We start from the raw sequence: 17,449 nt of genomic DNA, 5'->3' as shown, positions 1-17,449 counted from the left end.
CATTTGTGGAATGCTAGTCTAGTGTGTAAGGCTGTCGGACGCAGCACTTCAGATGTACTTTTTGACATTACATGTAAAATAAAAAATGCGTTACAAAACGTATGTTTTTTTGCGGTTTAAAAAAGGGCGATCAAAGGTTCACTCTATTTAAATGCGTTCATAAGATTGCAACATTAATGGATTAGGGTTAGAATTTGAAAGCGTGTCGAAGAATCTTAAATTCATCTTTGTGAGAAACCGAGGGGAATGGAGTATTACGCAGAAAAAGGAAACGGTTGACCAAAAGACCCTGCCTTACGTTACCTGCAACAAATAGTCAAAATGTCCTCAGCCAATATCGGGTTAAATTAAATTAAAAATTACACTAGCAAAAAAACTCGCAAGATGAAAGCAATGTACACATATCCTAGTACATATAGGTTTATCGGTTACGAGGTCACTCAAATTATATTTTGGATTCAATGTTTTTGTCTGTGATCAGAATTGTAAAAAATAAAATATCACGCTTGTGGCGCCTACAATGTTTCAACGGTTTCAGCGGTTTCTCGTCTAATCAATAGTAATTGCACCAACTAGACGTCTTAGCGCTAAGTATTCTGTGACGTAACTGTTTTGCATCATTTGTCAATAACGACTTTTACAACTAAAGAATAGCGTTGTAGTTTATTTGAATGCTAGAGCGGTTAAGATCCGCCTTCTTGTGATTGTTCCCATACTTGAGTTAAGGTTTAGACGAACACAAGGGAAACAATCTTAAACACGATATTTGTATATGTATGTTTGGCCTTCGTCTTGTCCCTAAATACTTGGCATTTGTAAGTTTTGCCTCTGAGTTGAGGTTTAAATCGAGTATTGACAATATGGTACGAACGGTAACTACATTAAAATCTTTATTTCCATGAAATAAATCTGTTTAAACCAATCTTAATTCAGATTAATTCAACGTTAGTTCCGGCCTTATTCTGTATAATTTCAAAACCTCTGATACTTAATGCATATAATGATACTAAATAATATTAACATGACTTCGTCAATTCATTTAAAGCTTAATTATACTCCGTAATAACATGTAAAGCATGCTCAACTATAATTAATAAAAATATCGATAGCAAAACATTGTGTTTTGCAAACATATTCCTGATCCAAAGGGCTTGCATGCGTGTTATCTTATATTTTCATAAGTTTTAATACTTAAAGTGACACTTTTATTCAAAATCAATACATACACATGTATAAACAACTTAAATTTTGACTGACTAACCTTAAACTTCTAACTAAATAATGCACTAACGGAAATATTAAATTCTGATTAAAAGATTGTTAGCGAGTATTTAATAGCTGAAAACGCATAATTATTAAACGCCTAAGACATATAACATAAAATCACAAACACGAAACATGGCAGAACAGCACAAAACTCCACAAGCAGCATAATGCATACATTCTATTTATTAAAAACTAGGTATGTTTATCAAGGATTGTTAGGTACTGCCTTAGAACGGTCAGTAAAATGTTAATTAACTGGGGGTTTAAACAGGTTTAAGTGCACAAACCTCACTCTAATCCCAACAATCCAAAATAAAGATAAAACGCAAAAGGTAAATTTTAATAAAGAACCATTGTTTTCGACATTCATTCATCCTTTTTTGAATATTAAAACAATGGTATTAATTGTGGTAAATCGTATTTGGGAGTAAGAGTGCATCTTTAAACAGATGAAATACAATTATAATATAGTGATAATAATAGAACGAAAAATAAATTGATTTTCAGCAGACTCTAACACAGGAAATGTTCTTGAAAGGTGTTTTTTTATACCTGTTGTTTACGTTCTGAGAAATTCTGAAATGTTCCTCGATTTCGAGAGTACATAGACTGTTTTATAAGAAACATTTGTTAATCCTTACAAGTTTTTATTTACAATTCTTAGGAATTATGTAACCTGATTGATTTCTTGCATTATGTTGTTGAGCTTGTTTCTTTTGTCACAAAATGTTAACTTGGATATTCCTTTATTAATAAACAAACAGGCGCAATGTCATATATTCTGACATTATTATGTACAATAAAAAGACAGATACAGTAATACATTCTACCTTTAACAAACTGTTCATACTCTGCAATTTGTGTTGGAATGGCCGTTGAATTTTCCCACTTTAGCTCATCATCTTTCCAAAATCCGTCCGGACAGTGTGTATCATTCGTGATAGCTGATAGCCGTCGAGGCAAAGTATAGTTTACGATGACACTGACTTTATATTCTGAATAACAAAAATATAAAAATCGAATTTAAAAATAAGATATGAACACAAAAGTTCATAACCTAGTACAATATGCTAATTGTAAAAACATATCTCCTTATCATTTGAAAATGCAGACAGTACTAATCATTTCATTATCTTCAATTCGCCCAAGAATGATTTATTTGAAAATTAAATATAGATATTTATTTTATGCACCTGTAAACTAAAATAATCTACATAATGTGACATGCACGTTCACCGTAAATAAGAAGTTACAAGTGTAACGAAGGAAATATTTTGATCAATACGATTCTTTTGGCAAACTTCAGCTTGCTTATGCTTATATAAAAAATGTTTTACAAGCTGCGCTTCGGTAACTTAAGTGATGATATTTGTTCAATGGTTCTGATACTAGCGAATCAGGTCAAAGTTTATCAAAGTACTACTTACTTTATTTCGTTTCATTTTTGTCCTGCTTTGTACAAGGTTTTTATTCAGTACCAATAAATACAGCTTTTATGTTTGGATGGAGATTTGATTTGATTGATTTATTGGCTGATGGTGGTTGAATCTTGTCGTTGAATATTTAAAATTGATTTTTTGAATCAATAAGAGGACTTTATTTATTTTATTTAAGTTCGACCACCTGATGTTTATTTGTTTTATGTGACACTCATAGATAAATGTTGGGCAAGTGTAATGTTGAACGGTATTAACACGGTTTCTTAAATACTCCAAAAGTGATATTTGATAAATAAAAACATGCTATTTAAAATGCTGGTTGGTCATCTTTTAGCATATGATATGTCTATAGGATCTAAACAAATATTATTCAGCAACAAACAATTCATTGCTTTATGTTGAAACAGGTCAATATGAACAAAATAAACACGTTTTCATAAATATAAAAATATATTTTCTTGTTTACAATAACGCAAAATGTTAAACATGACTTATTTGCATAGTTTCTGGTTTTGATTCTCTATTTACTCTTTTGTTTTTGTATTTAAGTAGAGAAATCAAGAAAGTAAAGACATGTTATCTCAATTCCCTTTAGTGTGCAGTATTGAATAAATCTAAGAAGAGATCAATATTTATGCAAAAAGCTACAGAAACAAGCTCAGTATCAAAAAGTTTAAACATAAACTCGGTTTAGTGGGACTGGGTAAACGCCAAATACATAACACCTAAACTGAATGCGCCGTTGATGTAAACCATTCCCGAACTAATGCTTGTATTTCACAATTCATAGGACCGGCTTTTTTGACACATAATTGAAAATACATTTACATACACTTATATGTTGCAATACGCAGTATACAGCAAAATGCTGAATGCTGATTTGTCTAATCGATGGCACTCATCATACATATTTTCATATTTGTTACATACTCTCTTTTTTTCTCATTTATTTTCAACATATATCATATATATCAAGAATATGCATACACTTAAACATTTCTATGTTGGTTAGAACATTTTTCTAAAACACACACACATACACACACAACACACAAACACACTCACACATGCACAGACACACGCACATATACACACACACATACACAAAGTGATGTACCTTCTTGTGTTCAAAAATATTACTTTATTTATTTCTGGATTAAAAACCATGATGTAATATGCGTTGTTTAGGCTAGATGTGTCTTCCTATGTATATAAGTTGTTTAAACTATTGAGTACTTCCCATTTTCTTCTGTGGGTTTCATACTTATCATTGTTAAATGCTATTTGCTCTTCTATTTTTATTCTTAATTTCAGATAATGCAAAAATGCATCGAAGGGCAGTTGTCTGTCTTTACATTTTGTTGAGTTGATATAAAATTTCATTAAGATAATTAGAAAATTACAGATATTACTGTACTTTTCTTGGCAATGCCTAATAGGGCTTCTTGTTTGTAAATTGTTATATTCATTGACGTCGATGCAATAAAGTTGTTTAATTTATTCCATAGTTGTTGTGTTTTTTGACACTCCCAATACAAATGTTCAATTGATTCTACATTTGAATTGCAAAATGTGCATAGACTACAGTCGACTAATTTGAGTTTAAACAGAAATTGGTTCGTCGGTACTAATCTCATAAGGAATTTGTAATTGAAGCTACGCAATGTTGTATCTATCGTTGATTTGTAAATGTTACCATAAATGGTTTTCCATTCCAGATTTTCACTTGTATCAAGATTTACTTTCCATTTTGTTTCAGAAGTCGGTTGAAAACTATTTTGCAACAACAGTGAATACATAAGTTTATGTGTTTGTTTTGATGTTTCAATCTTTCCTTTAAATTGTTGACTACTAGTATGAACGATCCCATCCGCAGCCAGCTGAGTCTTAACATGCATTGGAATTGATCGAACATGTGTTTGGTACTTTATAAAATCTGTGTTTCTTATGTTGTATAGGTATTCTATTTAATTAAATTCATAAAAATTGTTTGTTCTGTAGTCAAAAATATGTTCTAGATACTTAATACCTTTTTCATACCATTATTTTAAAAACAGAGTGTTTCCTTTATTGCAAATTGTATGGTTATTCCATATCACTGTTTTAACTGTTTTCACTGAGTTTAAGTCATACATTTGTTTAATTTTACTCCAGGATTTAAGGGCATCATTAATAAATGAACCTTCTTTGAAAGTTTGTTTATAAGGACATTGTTTAATTCACATTCAAAAACCAATTCATTTCCATAATTGATAAGCCTCTGTTTAAGAAATATTTTCCATTGGCTTTTGTTTTTGTCGTTTAAATATCTTTTTACCCATACAGCTTTAATGGAGTAAAAAAACAGTTCGACATTTGTATGTTTAAGTCCACCGTTTTCGTAGTTTTGGTACATAATATCTCGTTTTATTTTGTCGGGCTTTTTGTCCCGAATGAATTTGAAAATAGACTGTTTAATGTGTTCAATAATAGTTTTGCTTGGATTAGCGAGAACAGTAAATGGGTAGATGATTTTTGGTAATGCGTATGTTTTGACAACGGTAATTTTACCCATTAACGTTAGTTTTCTATGTTCCCATTGCTTTAATACTTTATGGAATTCTTCGACCTTTTTATTTATATTTTCGTCTATTGTCTTTTGTTTGTCATTATAAAGTGTAATACCTAAAGCAGTTGAGCATTCTGAAGTCCAAATAAATGGTTTTGTATTGCAGAGCTTTATGTTTGTGTTTTTTAAAGTACCCACTCTAAGAATTATGGATTTATTTGTGTTGAGGTTTAGACCAGAACATTTTGAAAAAGATTCCAATGTATTAACCAAAGACGTAAAGGACTTTTCCGAGTCATCATTAAAATAAGTTGCATCATCAGCGAAAAGAGATTGTTTTATTTCTGTATCACCGATTTTGATTCCCTTGATATCATAATTTTGTTTTACATAGCCAGAGAGTATTTGTAAACAAATGACCATTGTTTATTAACATACTTTGAATATCTGTATAGAAGAGTTTAGTCCATTTAATTATCTCTGTGCCAAAATTGAAAGATCGTAAACTGTCAAGTATAAAGGAGTAATCAATACTATCAAATGCTTTTTGAAAGTCAGCGAAAAATAGGAGACCAGGTTGTTTATTTTCTTCAAGATATTTCATAACTTCTATAATAAGTCGAACATTTTCGCCGATGTATCTTTCTTTGATAAAACCAGTTAGCTCAAAGTCAATAATTTTAGGTAGTACTTTTTTAATTCTATTAGCTATCGCTTTCGTTGCTATTTTATAGTCAATATTCAATAGACTGATCGGTCTCCAATTGGTAAGGTTTTCTAAATTTTTATCGGGTTTGGAATAAGTGATATTATACCTTGCCTTTGAAGTGGTGTTAGTTTTCCATTTTGAAAAGAGAAGTTTAATGAGTCTATAAGAACGGACTGGATATCTTTCCAGAATATTTTATAAAATTCTGTAGTCAGGCCATCTGACCCAGGGCTTTTATTAGTTTTCATTTCCTTTAAAGTATTTCCGCATTCATATATTGAGAGTAAACCTTCGTATAGATTTTTATCGAGATCTGGAAGTTTATTGTTGTTTGTAATTAGGAATGCATCTCTAATATTATCTTCTAGATTTAAGTCTTTACTATATAGTTTTTTATAAAATTTTACTTCTTCAATTAGAGAGATTTTAACTCCTAATACAACTTTATCATTTACTTTAAGTTTATATTCGTTTTTTTTCTCAGAGTGTTTTTTCTCTAAATTAGCAAAATATTTTGTGTTCTTTTCGTTGTTTTCCACGTGTATTGCTTTTGACCTAAGAATATGACCATTAATACGTTCACTGCGAAGTTCTTCAAGTCTTTGCTTTTTTTGAATGAGCGATTGAGTTATATTGTCGATATTACCTATATTAAGCTGTGATTCAATAGTGTTAACTTTTTTCATTAGATTTTCCTCTTCTGATTTGAGCACTCTTTTTTATGAGATGCATATTTTATTGTTGTGTTCCTGATTGCACCCGTTATTATTTCCCATAATGTGTTTGGATTAGCAGATTCGTTATGATGTTTTGTTTCTTGTATGCATTCCTTTGTTTTAGAATTATATTCATTGTCAAGTAAAAGAGCATTATTTAATTTGAAGTAACCTGGACCTTTTTCGCATTTTAAGTCATCTATCGTTAATAATACAATTGAATGATTAATTTTAAAACCTGGTTTAATCATACTCTTCTTTATGTAATTTAAAATATTATTTGATATAAGAAAATAATCAAGACGACAGTGTATATGGGGTTTGGAATTTGAATACCATGTATGTTGCATTTTAGAGGGATGGAGTAGTCGCCATATATCAACTACTTCACAAGAGTTTATCATGTTATGTAATTTATCCCTACACTTTTTATGTGTGTCCGTTTTTCCGTTCTTTTTGTCTAGTGAGCTATTTAGAATAGTGTTAAAATCTCCACCAATAATGAATGTTTTATCGTTATTCTCCAACAGATATTTTTGTAGCATATCAAATATATTGGTTTCGTCCTTATTGGGTCCATATTTGTTAATTAAGGTAATTTCATTTTCGTTTAAGATGATGTCTAGTGTCAGAAGTCTACCTTCTTTAATTTCGGTGTGACTTACTAATTTTATATTGGTTTTTGGGTTGATAAGAATTGCACTTCCTATACTATTTGAACTGTTACCGCTAAAAACACAAGGTCCATTCCATTCGTCTTTCCATTTTGAAAATAATTGTTTCGAGCAGTGCACCTCTTGCAGTAATTTTACGTCATAATGGTTATTTTTAATCAATTCGAACATTTGTTTTCTTTTTCCCATGTTGCCTAAACGTCTAACATTTAAAGATACTATTTGTGTTTCCATTTTACAAACTTATGAGATAATTTTGATATTACAACACATTTTAGCCACAACAAAGCACATATTAAATCACTGTGGATATAAAAGATTGACATATAAGTGTCGATTTATGTATCGGCAAGTGCCATAGATCTTATTATTTAAATATGTTTACAAGTGCTTCTTCTATTTAATATTTTTTAGAAATCTTTGTAGCTCATACGATGTCGATTATAAGGAAAATGTATATATAGACCAAAGTAATATATTAGATACGTTTTATGTTTCAATTTTATATTAAAAAACCTGCTAGAGTGATTTGCACTAGAAACAGTTTTAGTATGAACTGTTAAAAGATTTACGTTTTCAAAGCATTGTGTTACAATAAAATACCTGATATACAATGGTTAAAACCAAAAATATGTCTTCGGATTTAATAAATGTTTAGTATGGATTTTAGTGTTTGTTCTTTGTATCAGAATATTTTTCGAAAATGCAGCGAAATTAAAAATTGTCTTTTAAAGAAAAAAACCCTCAATTTTTTCATCTAAACCCTGTGTTGTACAATCCCTTAGTGAGAGACTTATCGTACTGATAATATAACATTAAAGATTACAGCCTGATGGTCGAAGGGATTAAACAGGGTATTATGCCTTCGTTTAGCAGTATATCGAGAATCATAGTTACACAAAGTTCATTCATATCAAGGCAGTATGTGTTACATGCAAAATTAACAATCATCTATGAGATTCTAGTCTAAACACACTTTCTTCTGAATTGATTATATAGTAAATGTTTCATCAGTGTGTCAAACGGACGACTTATCAACTAGAAAGTCTTCAACCAGTTTTGCATTTTTGAAATTTATATGCAATCTATTTATTTCAAAACGTCTGCAACATTTACTGATTTTATAAAGAAAACCTGTGATTCGTGTAACGATGTAGTTAAAAATATTAAAAAAAGATGAGATACGACAAAATTAACATCAAAGGGAGCTAATATGATAGTTTATTATACACTTTTTTCTTAAATCAGTACCATCGATTTAAAATTTAAAACGTAATTCAATCAAGATAAATATGTCATTAAAATAAATACCCAGAACTAGTTCCTAGTAACATTTCCAAACTTACAATTATTGTTCATTAACTTGATAATACTACAGTACTGTACAAAGTTGGTAATAAAATCGTTATCACTCTTTATATTATATACATTTTGTGTCTTATTTTAATTATTATTTTGATATCAAAAAAGTTAAGATTTAAAACGTTATAAACATTAACTATATTTGGTGTATATATAAAAGTTTACAACAAAATGGGAAATAATTTGAACAGTGTACTCTTAAATCTCTGTTTTTAATTTCATTAGTTAGTAATCCTAGTTATTATAATAATTAGATATATGTAATGGATACTTAGTGTTTAACATATAGTATTTTAACTTTTATATAAAATTTATGTTTGGAAAAATGTTACAAACATAATTAATTTAACAACGCAATACAATAAACGTACAAGAGTCGATTAACGTTCCATTCATGGAAAGGAAACGGTAGACTGATGTGTATAAATTGTTTTAACTTAAAGGTAAATAAACATTACGTTTAAAACAAATCTTGATTATCATTACTATTTCCTCTTATGAATGGTCTATCAATTATGTGTTTACATGATTGAAAGTGTGGATTAGCACGTTTCATAAGTTTCAAGCTTTTCACGATTTTCTCGGCCAGGTATACTGTTCACATAAAGATAGCGTTAGCCAATGTTACTCGTGTGTTCTTCTCATCAATTGGGGCCACGACATTCCCGTCCAGTCTCTGTAGTCCCTGAATGGGATGTTGCTGATTTTGCCGTCCCTGGATTTAAAGAAAAGTTTGTCTTCTCTCGTCCACACGTGTTCTCCCTCTACGATTTGTCTCCTTGCAACGTTAAATACTAGCCTGTAAAGATTAGTAAGGTCTTCGTTAACGAAGATATTTGTTCCTTTTAATTCTTTTCTTCTGAGTAAGGTACTTTTGTCCATCCTCGAGACATATCTAACAATAACTGCTCTGTTTCCTTTACCGGGGTGGCCAAGTCTATGGCACATATCAATATCTTCTATTTTCATGTCCAGATCTTTTATCTTTTCATTGAGTGTTTTTATCACAATTTCTGCAGTTTCTTCTGCCGTTTCATATTTTCACTTTCTTCTTTAAATCCGGATATAATACTCCTCCTTCCATTCTGGTCAATATCATTAATATATCCACCCTGTGTTACAACTACTGCTTCAAGATCGACTGCAGCCAGTCTTGCATTATCTTCTTTCTCTTATGTCATTTTTCCTTGTTCTTTTAATATCCGTTTAAGATTATCATTTTCTTTTTCTGTTTCGAACACGCGTGATTCGAGTTTGTCGATTTTTACTTCAAAACCTTTTGTGATTTCCTCTTTGACTGTTTTGATTATTTCTGGAACGATATTTTTAAAGAAATCATTTTTCTGTTTTTCGGCATTATTTAGTTTTGAATTTATTTCAAGAAGAGCCTTCTGTATTTCATGCATGCAATTGTCTGAACTGATAACTTTTGTATTTTCAATTTTATTCTCAGAATCTGTTATATTAGCTTCTTCTGATATTGTAGCACTTAAATGACTGTTTTCTTTACGTCCCTTTTTCTTTGTATGTTTGGTTGTTTTGCGTTTTCCCATGTCGCTATCTTCTATTTCCCCTACGCTGCTAACGCTACTTTCACTACCCCTTTTTCTCTTGTCACTTGTTTCCATGTTTTTCTTTTTTTGCGCAGTGTATTTGTGTTGACAAGCGGCGTGGGCGTGTATATATTGTATTGTGTGACGAACAATACTGGCTTATCGATATATGATCACAATACAGGGTAGCTGGTTTTAGCACTTACGCTAAAATAACTGAACTATGGCATGCCGATAAAAAGGCCTTTATAAAGCCATTTTATTATACTTTTTTTCAAATGCAAAAGAGCTATTTCTGGTGTTTACTTACATTCATTGTCCAAAAAATTCACTTATCTTCCAATTTTTATTATTTTAAACACCATTATTCAACTATTTCCTATATTTTCAAAATGTAAACATGCCACACAAGGGACATCACTCTCTTCCCATTTGTTACATACTTGATACTTTTCATGATTCATATCCGGCACCATGCATTCAAGTTCAAGGGCACATCAAGCCCAAGGCCCAGATATTATTTGAATAATAAACGGATTCATGTTAAATATAAGAAATCTACCCTGTATTTCGGTATGACTGACAGAAAAATGTACGGTTGATTAAGATTGAAAAAAGTGCAAGAACATTTCTTAAATCTTGGACTTTATTTAATCATTTTATGAAAGTACATTTCAACAAGTTTGTGGGTATTTTTCTGAGAGTGTTATAGGATTAAATAGTGCTTAATTGTGTGTTCTTTATTTGATGTGACTTTGATTCTGTAGACAAGAAAATACCAGGATCAGTAAAATTAAATGTAGTGTCGGACTTTGGAAATTATTCTTTATTTGAGAATATTGATTCCTAATAGTTTTTCGCATAAATATTAAATTGCCTTTAATTGGTCAGGCCATCGATCAAAGTTGTATGACGTCACTCTATGATTTAAAAATGTAGCTAGCTTGTGTTAAGTTGTAAAAAAAACCACTAGAAATAGATATGTGTGTGTATATACTTGATGTTGAGTAATTTTTGGCATAGTATGTCTATAGGAATCTAATTTGAATCCTGTTTTTTTTGTCAGAGATAGGTTTGGGAGGTTTTCGAGGGTAATTTCAATGTAATTTAGTTGAGCGTGATTCTGCAGTATTGTACTACTGCATTTGTTCTAAATTGTATGATGTAACAGTTGGATACATTGAATTAAATCGAGGTCTTCCAACTCCTATCTCTGTTGTTATATCAAAACATAAATATTTAGAGAAAGTGAAGATGCAATTAACTGAATACATACATTTTTGTAATACTTATTTAGTTCTTTTTGTAAAACTGTTAGTAAATAAATTAAGTTGCGATGCGTTTGTTGCTGGTTTTCCTTTCTTGATTGCATTTGGTCGACCAAAAATGTGTCAACTAGAAATTAAGTTTGCTTTGGTCCGTTTCGTCAGGGACGAGGATATTTTTACTAGAGTTCTCTCTCTCACGTTTATGTATCGCAGTCAGTACTTGAACTTCGGTATAAACTTAAGTTATAAGAGAAATAGTTGCAAGAGAGAAATATGTAAATGCATTTAGAAAAAAAAGAATGTGTGAAAATGAGATGCAAATGAAGTTAAAGAAGAAAAACATAAATAAAAACAAATTTTAGGAGAAAAAACGCAAAGAGAATTAGGAAAAGAATGTTGGCAGATGCAAATGCAGCTAGAAAAGGAATGAGTATATGGTGAAGGAAGGTTCAGAATCCAAAATCGGAGAATGAGCAAATCCGTCTGAAAAAAATGAGTTAACAAACATTTCCTACACTTTAAACTTCTGCAATGACATTCATAGCACTGAACTGTACTCCGGTTTTGGTTTGATTGGTAAAGCATTAAATAGTTTTGGGAGTGTGTGCAAAAGTATTTATCCTGGTTTGAATGCCAATTAATATTTTTTTTATTTATGTGCCTATATATAATTCCTTGTGGTAATACCTGTAAACATAGTCAGGTGAGTACATTGTACCATCTATTTAATCATGAACTATAAATATACTTAACATATATCATTCGTTCGAAAAACTTTTGCTAGACGACATATTTTATGCAGTATTATCCTTTATGGTTCATTACATGAAGGAAAATCAAAATTTGTCTGAATTATAAGATGGTCTCATTTTTACTAAATTTAGCACCACGTGTTTCCAAGTCGACGATGTATTCATACACGTGGGAAGGCTACATGCTGCTTGGAATTGCCGAGTGATGAATGGCGGTTCTTGGATAATAGAAAAATAAAAAAGATCTTTTATTTTTTTAAAGTTGTAATTATAAGTATTAAATATTATTTTTCTGCGTTTCATTGATTTATGAAGTGTCGGAAAAATTACAACTCAATTATACATAAACACCTTTGGTGTTTATGCAAATTAGGTGCAATTTCCATTTTTTTCTTGGAAACGTCTTTCCGTTGTTCTTACTTATGTAAAGAAAAGTTATTGCCGACCTTTCCACGTCCACTTTTGCTAGTCACGTATCTATAATTGCATTTTACCCGCAGGGTAAAAATTGTAGGACTTTTCCTAAAGCCTACTCCGATATCGCATACTTTTCAAGGGTTTTACAAAAATACTAAATTGCACTCATAGTCCCCTGTTAGCCAGTCAAATATACATTTCTAGACAACGCCTTTTACAGGTACTATAAAATTTATTTAAATCCATTTACCTGGTGGCGTTCCATGGCTTATATCGGATGAGAAATCTTATACCAAACACACTTTCGACATTCCTTAACGCCATCCATGTATTAATTTTTCATTCTTACCAATTACCTCCAACGAAGAGGATTTAACTCAAGGTATCCCACATGGTCTTCCTGTAATGGTCTTTTCGGACAAATTTCAAATTTCGTGCTTCGAAATCGACATATTATAGACCTTCAAGGTTTCGAATTGAACTTTGTACGCATGCTTTACTTGATATGTACGCTGAATCCGAAATAACGGAATGTAATTGATGGAAGATAGACCTAATAACAATAGGAAGATAGTTCCTTCAATAGGCACAATTCCTAACATGTATTCTCGCTTAAACCACTGGTCCTTGCATCGGTTGTATGCATGGAAACACGCACACATTATTTCAATATACATTGGTCTCTCACACCTTAACGGAATTCTTTCAGCAGCCATTCGTGTATTTGTTGTATTTCACGTATACACTGCTTGCATTGCTTGTGTGTAGTATACAATCAATGAAAGCGTCTTTTGCATTATTTTAGTTTTTTTATATCTGAAAGGATATTTTACAGCAACTATTTTTCATTGTTTTCTTTCTTTTAACATTATGCTTTTCTTCCTAGGTTATACAATAATACTTTCATTATTAGACTTAACGAAGACACAATTTTGAATCTCATTCGTTCATGGTTGATTGATTTTGGTGTGTGTGATAACTTCATCTGTTTATATATTATAATTTACAACTAATTCTTCATTGTTTTCAATTTTGATCAGTGCTCTGATGGGGCTTATAATTTTAATCTAGTAATTATTGATTAATTATGGGACAAGTGTGTGGTTATGGCTATTGAAACTAGTTAATTCCCCAAGTAGAGTCCGGTTCGAGTGAAGGCTATTGAAGTGTGGGTGTTATGTTTGTAATGTTTGGTTTTGTGTATGTGATGTTTATATGTTTTGTCTCCAGCTCATTGTCGTTTGTGTCATTGCCTTGTGCCTCTAAACAGGGTTTATTTTTATATGTTTTAATTTACTTTATTCTTCATTGTTTTCAATTTGATTACTGCTCTGATGAGGCTTATATTTTTAATTTAGTAATTTTTGATAAAGTATGGGATAATGGTGTGGTTATAGCCATCAAAACTATTAAAGCCAACAGTAAAGACCGGTTCAAATAAAGGCGGTAATCCCATCATTTATCGGTGAAGATGTTTAATGGGGATGGGGTGTGTGGTCTGTTTGTTTTTGTGTATTAGACGTTTATATGTTTCTTCTCTAGTGCTTGTCGTTTGAGCCATTGCCTTGTGCCTCTAAAGGTGTTTTTTTCAACTACTTATTCCTGTTGTTTTCATTGTATCATTATTTACATTTTATTGTTCTTATTACAATGCTTATGCGTGGAAATATTATTTTATTAGGCACTTCTGCTTCTTTGTTTAAGCTCTTACATTTAACCTTTTGATTTTGTCTTCCTCTCCGGCGTAAACAGTCAAATTGACTTTTATTTGTTTTATAAAATTTTCTTGAGTATACGTTCATTTATTCATTAGCTTATCGAAAGTGAACCCCACTTCTATCTTGATCAATTCACCTGTTTACATTGGCATCATTTAGCATTGTAAATGTTTGCGACTCCTTGATTGATAGAAATCGGCTAATCAATAAAAAATCAATTTCATTTTCAGTAGTCTAATGCAGCTTTTGCGCAAACAAATTCAATACTATTAAACCGGAACAAGACAAGTAGGACTCGATGAATCTAATATCCCGTTTTAGGATACTATTGTCAATGTCAAACATACTAAACGTAATGCATATAACGTCCCAAGATATCAAACTCATAACAAAAATATCAAAATAGTATTATTACAAGTTCGGCTTATATCTTTGGTCAATTTGTGAATACTTAGTGTGCAATCATGGCGGTTAAAACTGGTTTAAACTCTCAATTTCACAACGAATATAAAATTGTATGGGGTAAATACTCATTTTAGTCGTTTGCTTATGTAGAGGCCCGTTTACAGCCCGAAATGTTATAAATATTTTTTTATAGTTCTCCAGACAAGGATGTGAAGGAATTGCTTCAGTATTTCCAAAGATATCGCCCAGACATGCGAACATAATAATAAAAATAAGGTGATGAAGGGTCGTTAATGGCGCAAGGATTTACTGAATAACACACGCCCGATTTTGCTCGTTTACACACTACTTCAATAGTTTTGTATTGGGCTTGTTTTCAATGATAAACTAATTAAACAAGAGACCAAATCACACGTAGTAATATATTAACATTATTAGTCAACCAAATACCAATACTACCCGAACAAAATGTTTACCTGAACGTGCATATTCATCAGCTGTGTTTGGAAACGAGCGAATTGAATTTGCGGCATCTAATCGTACATAGGCTTTGTACAAGATGTAAAGTAGTCCTATAAAATAGAAAAAAAACATATTAAGAAATATTTTAGAATTTAATAACGAAATATTTTTGTCAATTGTGTCATTTGTATTGGAATGTTGTAACACGTTGAATACTTTTTTTGTTATTTTACTTTAAAAGTAATTGATATGTACGGACATATGTGTGCAGCTGTCAAATCGATCAGCAATTATCGGTTGTCTTCGGTTATAAATGAAAACGCTCGTTATTATCCTACTGCTCTTCGACAAAGTTGTTAATAAGTCTTGTCCTACTTAACAAGTAGCCAAAAGTTTAAACATAAACCGCGTTTAATGGCTTAGGGTAAATGCAAAAGACATAGAACACAAAAGCAAAAAAACATATGGAATAACAGCACAAAACTCGACAAACAGCACAGTGCATATATACTTTATAAAAAATTAGGTACCGCCCTGGAACGATCAGTAAAATTACTGAAGGCTTAAACCAGTTTACTTGCAAGAACCTACCCGTTAAAGTGCTTATGCTCCTTCCGTAGCTATTTTGTCGGGACCGAATTTATTACATTAGTACTTAACACTGATAAAAAATAGTAGTACCTCCATTGAATACAATGTTACAATGTTCGTTACAACGTGTTTAATTAATCTAAATACATAAGGTTTTTTTCACGGCAAATATTTCAATATTGAGTAAATTGGTCCAGTAAATTAGAAAATAAGCCAAGGTAATATTTACATGAAATACTGCAGAAACAAGTCCAGTAGTCAAACGCTTGTGCCAAAACCCTATTCAATTACACAGGGCTAACACCAAATACATAGCAAAGCAACAAAAATCATCAAATCAATACCAGTACAATATGTATATGAAAATATACAGAAACAATACCAGTAGTCTAAAGTTTAAACATATACTTTAAACGTACAAACCTATTGTAGATAGCAAGGCTATAAAGTTTAAATATTTCCGACACAACGACATTATCGTTTACAGTTTCTGCTCTAGTGTTGTGATATTTGAGTCAACTCAGTATATCATATATCATATGTATTTAAAATGTTATGACGTTCTTTTTCGCCCTGAAGAATATATTAATTACAGTCGTCTACATATGAACACGACAATGAATTGCCAACGCTAAGGCTATCATGAATTTAGCAACTTCCTGTTGTTGATACAGAAGGGGAGGTTGTTCAGGACCATATTTAATGGCTGTATACAAATTCAACTTCAAATTTCCAGTATACTTCGCAACCACCATACCTTTGGCCATTACACATACAGCCATTCATTAATGGTCCTGAATATATTTATACTATATCTTAGTTCAATGTTAGTTGTGTAATTGCGTTAATGTGTTTGTTGATTTCGTTTTTAAAATGTTCTGTGTGATGAGCATCGTATTTTATGTATGTCTCTGGTACGGAATCATTGCTAAAATTTTCGTTGCTTTTTAATCTAAAAATGAGAGCACGGTTATCTGAAAAATTATTTGAATCTGAAGTTTCGAAGTCATGTATGGAGTCAAAATTGTTCCTTTTAAGCAAAAAATTATCTGAAGTGCTTGATTCGTTTATACAATTAAAAGTATAATTGCCAACGTTTGCGTCGTTTTCAGGGCGACCGTTTCCAATCTATAAGTTTGTTGAATTACATAATGCTATTAACGTTTTGCCAAATTCATCAACAATTATGTCTTTGTTACTTTTGGGATTTCAGTTGTTTCCAAGAAAGTATCATTATCAACATCTACGTATCTATGAAATGCGTTACAAATTTATGTTCGTCTCCTGTTAAAAGAAATATACCTTAATTATGATATTTTTCTAAACCAGTTGAACAAGTATACAAATCGAACAAATCAATCTCATTTTGATTAATAATCCGAGCCTTTTTTGGCGGAATATATAAAGCACATTTTAATACATCTTTTTCAATGTCAAGCAAAGCTAATTTGAAACCAAATAATACCACTTTGATTCAGTTCTTTAATCGATATTTTTGTTTTGAGTTCTTGTTTAATATAGATTCACCACTCGTACGTTCTTTATGTGTATTTCTTGATTTCTATATGT

The 17,449-nt window shown here is 31.1% G+C and overlaps 1 long non-coding RNA gene across 1 annotated transcript; it reads right to left on the bottom strand.

The window, feature by feature from the left end:
* Window positions 1-1,191: 1,191 nt before the first annotated feature.
* Window positions 1,192-16,404, bottom strand: LOC128245545 (uncharacterized). The gene is made up of 3 exons (XR_008263177.1): window positions 16,304-16,404; window positions 15,304-15,399; window positions 1,192-2,261 (listed from the first exon to the last, which is right to left on the bottom strand). It is a non-coding gene; the product is annotated as an uncharacterized LOC128245545 (long non-coding RNA).
* Between the last annotated feature and the right edge of the window lie 1,045 nt (window positions 16,405-17,449).

This window comes from Mya arenaria, chromosome 9 (assembly GCF_026914265.1).
Source record: "Mya arenaria isolate MELC-2E11 chromosome 9, ASM2691426v1".
NCBI classification, from domain to species: domain Eukaryota; kingdom Metazoa; phylum Mollusca; class Bivalvia; order Myida; family Myidae; genus Mya; species Mya arenaria.
This window is presented reverse-complemented; position numbering and strand designations above follow the sequence as displayed.